Genomic DNA, 9667 nt, shown 5'->3' on the forward strand with positions numbered 1-9667 from the left:
TTATAAGGACAACAAAGAATACTGATGGAATATATGTTCAGTTTCGATGGAAAGCAAAGAAAGCATATAAAGTAGGCTACTGCTTTATCCATAATGTTAATATTAATTACAGATGAAGGTGCATCAAACGTTATGATCTAGTTAAAATGATGCTGTCCAAGATAACTTTCCACGGCAAGGATATTTAGATGATTTAAACGCGTCAAAAGTTTAAGACTTTCAGGAGCTTGCCTTGAATGTTCCATAAAAATAAAATAAAAATCGAAATGCACAGAGCAATACTAGCTTGACAACAATGGTTATGTGGGAACTAGTTTGTATTTGCCTTCTGATCTCATTTCCATTTGAAAGAGACTCATTAAAAGTATTTACTTGGTTAGTTTCGCATTTAGTGTGGTTATCCATTTTGAACACTTCTCAGGAAGAGCTCTGAGGTATCCATTGTTAACACACTTCTCGGGAAAAGCTCTGAGGTCATGGCTATTCTTTCTTACTTCATGACTTCATAATGACCCACACATGGGAGTACTCGCACAAATTGGACTTAATACCTACCAGGGAGGAAGCGATATCTCATCGAATACGCACTCATCTCCATAGTTACTGTGGCCTTGTCAGTGGCATCATTTGCTTAATGAGGCAATCATTAGCGATGGTGGGTTGCCAGGTTTGTGGCTGCCTGGCTCACAACGGATGAAACTGTTTTCTTTCATTTTCCTCTCCCGGCATAATGGCAGATAAGCTACAATTCCATTCAGTCTGTGACTTGTCAATCTATTTCGCTCTGCATACATTACTGCGCTACAGACATTGTTTTTCTTTCTCTATTATTTCTTTCCCTATTTCCCTCCATGTGATTCACTCTTAACCCCTCTCTCTTTATCTCTCACGGCATACAGACACTCCCTCATCCCCTTCCTTCTTGCTAGCCTCCAATTTCCCTTGCGCCCCTCATTACAGCGATGAGAGGAGAAAATCTGCTCCAGTGATGGAACAATTTGTTACAGTGGCATGTTGTGCACAGTATTTTTACAGTCTGTCTTTTATATTACAGTGTGTGTGTGTGTGTACTACCAGCTATGAATGCATATACAGCATGTAAGTGATTTAGAAATGTAATGGGCAAAGTAAACCATCATAATATGCAATAAATTACAGTGAACTGTGAATGCCTAGTACAGTACAAGGCTTAACACATTGAACAAGAGGACAAGCACAATACTGTACATTTAAATAATTAAATACTATCGTGAGGTGTTGGTGCAATCACTGCGATGCATTGCTTTCATACTACTGAAGACCACATTGTACACATCGCTGGTTGTAACCTTTGCCAAAACATAGTCCTGTTATTCAGACACATGGTTCAGCAGTATGTGTGGAGGGAAGTTGTAGCTTCCGCTTATTATGTGCTGGATTATTTCAATTGAAACTCGCCACAGGTGATTGGTCAGAATCACAGAGATGTCTTTCAAGCTTTATTGAGGCAAACAGGTTATAAGGCAACCGATCAAGTACTTGGCAGTCGAACAACACAGCAAGCCAGAACAGACTAAATCAAATATGCAGTCAAAGAGCGAGTCTATACCTAATAAAGGCTCAACAAACTGATTAAACCGTTAAAGAAAGCTTGTCTTGATAATTAGATAATCACTGATCATCACTTTGAATCTTATTTCATAAACTTGTTTGGAACATATTGGGGGCAGGAGGTTGAAACAGACAGTAAGTGAAAACACAACAAACTCACACAACATTCAGTGTTAAGTTGAACACCCAATGATAATAATGATGATTGCTATTGAAGGAAAAATGTAGTAAAGTCACTTTGAATCTTCTAGGACAGACTTGTAAAAATTAAGAGACAGCTGATAGGGGTACAATCACCTGACATTTAAAAACATAGTTACCTTATAGCTCAACAGTCATGTGACTTTTCTTGCCCCAGAAGTGAATTCCCCATTTATTTTCTCCATAGACATCATCATCATCATCATCATCATCATCAGTATATAAATGGGAGCTAGGGCTCTGTCTGTCTGTTTCTCTGTCCCACTGTGATTGTTCCACTGTGACGTCATCAGTGATGTCATAAATCCCACTGTGACATCATCAGTGATGTCATAAATCCCGCTGATGAAATCCCACTGTGACATCATCAGTGATGTCATAAATCTGACATCATCCGTTATGCTGGTCTCATTGGCCACACAGCAAGGCGCCGAGCCGCGAATACGAGCTGTACCGGACGTATCACAGGGGCAGGTGCTGGCACTGGAGCAGGCGGTACCATCATCTGGGGTGCTGTAGCGGCATTCAGCTGTGCATCTGCGCATGCCTGATCTTGATGATGAGTGGATGCTGAAGGCGGAACGGTGGCCTGGAGTGCATGTACCTGGCGGGTACGCGCTGCCTGATTATTGTCCAGGAGAATGCCTGACGTACCAGGAGGCACAGATGAAGCTGCGGGGTCCTCGCAAAGCATAGAGGCACGAAGCCGGGCCACTGCATGCTCCTGTTCTGCTTCCCTCAAGCGCCGCTGTCTATCCAGACGTTGAGTGACTGCCTCTCTTGCGTTGAGAACATCTGCCTGCTGCTGCTGCGCTTCTTCTTGGACCCACTGAGCTGCTCTGGCTTGTTTGTGTAGCCGTTGGTATTCCATGTCAGCATCGTCCTCTTCCTTGATCTGACGGCGGAGGTCTGCAACCTTCAACAGCGCAATCTTCTCTTGGTAGAGTGCAGATTGGGCCTTGGCTAGAGAGTGGCTGACAGAGGCCGATGAATGCCCTGCCTGGAGCATCGTAAGCATGTCCGACCGGACCGGCTGTAGTTTCTCCTGCCCATCTTGGATATCTTTCTTGACTCTCTTGCGGTGACTAGATGACGAGGACGTCTCGCGATCACTGAGGGCTAGTAGCCTAGTGCGTTCCAGTTCAGCTCTGAGCTTTTGATTCTCTAGTCTGAGTTCTTGATTTGATGCTAACAGACTCTGGATGTCAGGCTTCTTATCCGCTGGGTCAGACATCTTGAACTGTAGTAGGCTCCGGGTATCCGGCTCGAAGGATAACTCGCTTATTTTGTGCTGGATTATTTCGATCGGAACTCGCCACAGATGACCGATAAGAACCACAGAGATGTCTTTCAAGCAGGCAAGGCAGCGATTGAGAGAGAGTAGCGATAGACAGAGTGGACTAGACAGAGAGAGCTACAGGGGTAAACAGAGTGGACAGGGGTAGACTGGAGCATCGCTTATTTTATACCTTGGCATGTATGACATCACCGATGACATCACGGCTGCACCTATGACATCACCGACGACGTCATCGATGACCTCATAGTTGTAATGACATCATCAATGACCTCATAGTTACAGTGACATCATCTATGACATCAGATCCTTAGGTCGCGGGTTCGCATCCGGCCCGTGGGTGTTCCAATGTGCATGGTCTCATCAGTCGGTATGAGAGGGCCTTTTCTACAGTGTGTATACACGCAGAAAATGATTTGACCGCTATGCATGCAGAAACTGGATGATGCTCATTACTCCTGAGTCCTGTGCAGAGAAGCAGAAATTATGATAGCGCTCATGTACAACCATAATCAGCTGTAATTGCGCAGTCCCGTTGTCATACCAAATGCTGACAATGTGCGGCTTCACATGGTGCCTAAACCGTGTGATTGTCATAATTTGAGGATACGCCGTTTTCCATTTCCTCTCGGTTATAATACCATGATGGAAGGCTGTTTGAGTCCATTTGCTCTTTGATAAAACCCCACTCATAATGATGTTGTGCTGTGTGAGACTTTCAGCTGTTTCTTTGAGAATGTGGTTAATCTGATCTGACAATTTAAGCTACATTTAAATACCCATCATATTCCCATTTACATGAGCCAAGGCATTCAAAATGCTGTCTGGAATTAAATTCAAATTGCCAGATAAATAAAAGTCAGCAGGATATACTGATGACTGCTGGCACACACTCGCCATGAAACATTCATTTGTGAAATTCTGAACTGTGGTCTATGTGGACTTTTCTTGTTGGCAATGCACCAAAATATTTATTTTCTTGTATCTTCCTATTTTATTGAGCAGGAGAAATCAAACACGCTTGTGACACTGCGTACGATACAGACATGCCATCGGAAACAAACAAAAGAAAGTTCTAAGGACCTTTGATTTTGTTTTGCTGAAATGTCAGCATGGTATGTACTGTATGTATCTGACCTTTCCACTTCCCAGCATCACGGACATTGTGCCATGCAGGGAACAGCTTGGAACCTTATGTCCTGTCAGTTATTGTACTAGCAAACTCTACAACAGGAAGGAAGCTTGGGGAAATGTATAACGTTTATGTTGTCGAGTTGAAACCATCTCTCTCTCTCTCTCTCTCTCTCATTTCTCATAAACGTAAAGCTTAAGCCACAAAAAATGGTTTTATTCATAAATACATAACATATTCTATTGGGACTCCCTTGCCTTCCACATGGAACCAGCCATGGATGAGATTTTCTCTGAAAGACCTAGAAAGGCAGAGAACCAAAGAAGATTAACAGTAACTGTTCTTGTTTCTGAAAATAGCATTTCTAATCGGTTAGCCACGGTCTCTGCTTTTCAGTTTGTAATCAGCACACAGTGCTTTACTGATATAAAAGAAAACGACTCACAGCCATATCGTGCAAAACCGCTCTTACTGGTTGTTTGTTGAAATCTAGGCCATTCCTTATACAACAACAATCACTCAAACTCCAATGAGATTAGATGACGATAATGATAATAATAATTATAAACATCATCTGATAATCTAACTTGATTGGTGAATAATAGAAAGACACATAAGCAACCAAACTTCTAAATCAATAGGTCAATCTATCGGTTTTTGGCTTTGTGAGAGCCAGACTCCCTGTGCCAGCTCCTTGGTCCTCTCCGACAGCCTCCAATCTGCCCGGTGGCGCAGATCACCGCTCTCCTCTCTGATCTCCATCAGCTCAATCCTCAGGAACATTTCTTTCTCCAAGCTCGTTGAAGGCAATGCCGAGTCTGAAGCTTGTCTGGCTCTTGTCAACCTGGGGGAGGAACGACACACCACTCTGCCAGGGGGTGGACCATTAGCCGGCCTGCTTCGGACTTCCTCTTCCTTGTTTTCCACCAGTGACGCATCTCTTTTCTCTGAGGTAGATGTGCTTGTTGAGCTCCCATTGGTTGATCCTGAGCTGTCGGATGACTGTGATTGATCAAGGTCCACGCGGTAGGCTACTTTTCTAGCGCTTTGTCTGCTAAGGGACAGACAGGGAGGCCACCGGAGGGAGAGACACCTCGTCATTGACTGCCACAGGTCTTGAGGCCTGAAGATACATCCACCTGGCCTTGGAGGTGGATTTGTCCCACATGAAGTGTCCTGTTTCTCCAAACGGATGCATTCTGCCACTAACTCTGACTCCACCAGCTCTGTGGCAGGTAGTCCGTTGGAGTCCGTTGGAGTTTGTCCATCTTCTCTGTCCTCTTTGTCTGACTGGGGCGGTGGCTCCTCACCAAAGCGGAAAGATCTGCTGAACCTTTGGCTTCGCTTCATCGCACATTCCGCCTCCACGTCCGAGTCGGCCGCCGTATCTTCGTCTGACGAACATCCGTCTAGTGAGCGGCCATCTTTAGAGTCCGCGTCCTTTAACCGCGGCTGCTGCTTCTCCTCAAAGTCAGAGGAGACGCTCGCCCTCTGGCCTTTGCTCATAGTTGACCTGGTCACTACTATTCTTCTTCCTGCTTACGAGAGACGTGAATGAAGGAACATAACCAAGGCTACCATAACCTCAACAGCAGCTCTGCTAGCACTTTCTGACATCATCTCTGCTTCAAGAGGCACAGCTGAGATGGACAGTGATGACGCTATAGGTCATGTGCCCGCTTACACACACACGCACGTGCACATACACACGCACACACACACACACACACACACACACAGAAACCCCGTATGTGTTCACGCTCCAGTCGAGTCAGTGGTGACTTGCCTCAGAGCGAAGTGATGTCTCATCGCATGATGTCAGACCTAGCCCCAAACTAGAAGTCTGTTGAATGGTCGGTGTTCATACAAGAGTCCAAAGATGAGTCAAAAAAAGAAGATACCAGTACCCACAGTAATGAGTTAGATGTGCAAAAGGGTAGACAAATGCCCTCTCTATCTTGTATCAAATGGCCCAAATGCCCATTTTTGCTTAATGCACTGTCTACTTTTTCTTCTTTGTGTTGTTATTGATATTGCTGTACTGTCTGTAATTATTCGTTTTCATATTATTTTTTATTAATTTATTTAATGGACCACATGTCTGTCTACTCATATCGGATCGGTTTCTTGGAATACTGCTGTGCTCAGACCCTTCTGGTGCGTAATCCTAAAGGTCTTTGCACACACAGTCCGATTGTTTTCATATGCGTGTTTTTTAATCCGTCATCTGAAAACACAGACGGGTCCCAGCTCGCAAAAATCTATTGACTGATGCGAAAAACGCAGAAAATCGAACCTCGTCCGAAAACTTAAATTACGGACGTAATTGTCGGACTCGGTGTGTCAATGATGATTGACACAAATGAGGTCGTATTCTTTCTTTTTTTCGTGCGTCAATTTCGGATGAAAATACGGACTTGGTGTGCAAAAGCCTTACTGTAAGTGTGGTCCTCTCTTCAGTCCATGGATGGGATCACCACAATATGTGAGCATCTGGACACAGCTGCTCCATCATTTAGACACTGAGCAGCAACTGTATTAGGAACACCTACACCTGCTCAGAGCCATAGAGATATAAGAGTTGCCTCATCTCCATTCACTCCAACGGACCATTTTATTTTTTATTTTTTTTACCTCCCAATAGTTCCCGGAAGTAAGGTTCTGGATTAAGCAGTGCTGTAGAGTTGCAGCAGAATGGACCGTGTGTGATGTACCGTAAATTCCGGACTATAAGGCGCACAGGTGTATAAGCCGCACCTTCAAAGTTGACTATTTTTTTCTTATATAAGCCGCACCGGACTATAAGCCGCGGGTGTTTTAATGGTATTTTTTTTTTTTTTTTTTTTTTTTTTATTGTGTTTTAATGTTTAATTACCATATGTAATGCTCCCATTTATTAACATTTCAACAAAACAACATAACACAACACCACCTGTGTTGTTATTTACAGTGCACACAGTGTCATACAGTGTCATACAGTGTGGTGAAAAGAGGGCAAGAGAGGAAATTAAAACAGAAGTGGCTTTATAGTTAGAAAGAGTGCTAAAAAAGAGAGATTTTTTTTTTTTTTTTTTTTAAATCCATAGATAAGCCGCACCGTTATATAAGCCGCAGGGGCCAAAAAAGCCCAAAAAAAGGGAAAAAAGGTGCGGCTTATAGTCCGGAATTTACGGTACTTTGAAAGGCTAAGATGTTTAAAGAATCAAAATTGCATATTATCAGGATTATTTTATGCATTCAAACATACTTCCTGGAACTATTCCCCCGCACACACTATAGCTATGCGAGTCACATGACTATCAAGCATTTTGGACCTATGTTGGCGCCACTCTCTCTTTGAATCACTCTGGTATGGAGCACTTTATTAGGAACACCGTGTTCCTACTGTAGGTACCTTGGTGAGGGAGTGGATGTACATAAATGGTGATAAGACCACAGGTTCTTCTTACCTTCCCTTTATAGCGGCCGCAAACTTGATTGTGGAGCAGCTGCAGATGCTTCCCAGTGTGGCACAGGTTGTGTTGTGTGCGGGGGAGTGGGGGGCTGAGAGAGAGAGAGAGGGGAGGGGGGGGGGAGAGAGAGAGAGAGGGAGCTGAGTCACAGTCAGAGGAAAGACAGACATACACCACTCCAGGTGTGGTGTGCCTGCAGAAGCTTTGTGTGGAGCGTGGAGGACGTGTGTGCATGTGTGTGTGTGTGCATGCGCGCGCGTGTGTGTGTGTGTGTGTGTGTGTGTGTGTGTGTGTGTGTGTGTGTGTGTGTGTGTGCTTGTGTGTGTCTCACTCTCACTGGTGCTCCACAGAGACAGTGAGCATTAGGTCACTCCCTATCTCCCCTGCTTTCCCTTGTATGGTTAAAGTACGGCTGCCTGCTCTGCCTCAGCTCCCTGTGTTCACTCACAGGACACCTTCTTACATCACCTCAGGGCTAAAGGACACCAGCCACTGCCCACTCCAGACTGGCTGACCTGATCACACCCCACCCACACACACATATAGACACACACACTACTGTGTGTGTGTGTGTGTGTGTGTGTGTGTGTGTGTGTGTGTGTGTGTGTGTGTGTGTGTGTGTGTGTGTGTGTGTGTGTGTGTGTGCGTGGGACAGAAGGGAGGTCACGATTCCACATCATTAACAAAACAGCCATATATGAGAGTAGCCTATCTTTTTAAATCCATTACATTTAATTGTATACATATAGATTGCTGCAGGGATGGCGTATTATTTTTGTAGGCCATCCCAGAAGTTAGCATTGTAATGGGTTCCCTCGTCCCGAAGTAAATGTTGCTCTTGTTTTTAAATGGGATCTTGGTTAGATGCCTGAAATAAGGTATGTGGTTGTTGTGGTTAACAAAAGTTTATGATACGGAGATCTTTGTGTTCAGCAAGATAATCTTCACAAATGAGGATCATTTTCATGATTTCTGAAGCATAAAATGCGATCGCAACAATCACAATTTCCAGAGAATGGTTCAGAAATCATAAAAGTGGTGTTAATTTGTGAAGATTATCTTGCTGAACACAGCGTTGAAGTTTCATAAACTTTTGCTAGCCACGGCACAGACCATATTTCAGGCATCCAGCCAAAATCCCATAGCTTGTTTTCAGGTGACGTCACGTCAAGGGGAAATAACAGTGACTGTATATGAGGGATCAGCCGAGCAGCATTTTGGTAAACAAACCGTGTCACTGGGTGGCAACGGCAATGGAACCCTATGGAGCCCAAGTGGCGCGAGGCGTGAGTGTCTGACTCTACCCGCCTAACTCTGTTTACATTTTAAGAACTGCGACAGTTCACACAACTTTAACACGACATGCATATATTATACATGAAACGCTTGAGCTACTTCTGCTCTCACTCAGAATGTCAAAAATATAAGCGATGTGATGTATAGTTTTTGAGATATTAACGTTTGTTTGGCACAACTCATACTATTAACTGCCGCGGGGTTCCGCATTTCTGGGTGGCAAGTGACGTCACGCTGATTCGTCCTATAGTGGGCGAGACAAAAACAAGGCCTATCTGTAAAATTTGTTAATTGAAATCTAAGTCAGTGAACAGTGTTTGGTCCCTATGAGCATTGTGGGTGTTTTGTGTTATGGTTCTATGTTAAGCAGCTGTGAAGACATTTAGGAGGACAGAAAAGCACACAGACAAAGACGCTGAACATGCTGCATCTCCACATACACACAGTATGTAAAATAAAATCTCTTCACCATGTCCATGCTCAAAGAGAATAACTAAGCATGTGTTTTCAGGAGCCGCGGGGCCCTGTGTGAATCACTGCTGCATACGTCAGGAGAGCAGTGCCTGGAGAACTGCACAGTGTGGAGTATCTCCTCTAACGTCCCCTGGCAGACAAACACAGAGGCTGGCTCAACACCATGCCTCACACGTGTGTGTGTGTGTGTGTGTGTGTGTGTGTGTGTGTGTGTGTGTGTGTGTG

Source organism: Poromitra crassiceps (assembly GCF_964638095.1).
Source record: "Poromitra crassiceps genome assembly, chromosome: 11".
Classification (NCBI taxonomy): domain Eukaryota; kingdom Metazoa; phylum Chordata; class Actinopteri; order Beryciformes; family Melamphaidae; genus Poromitra; species Poromitra crassiceps.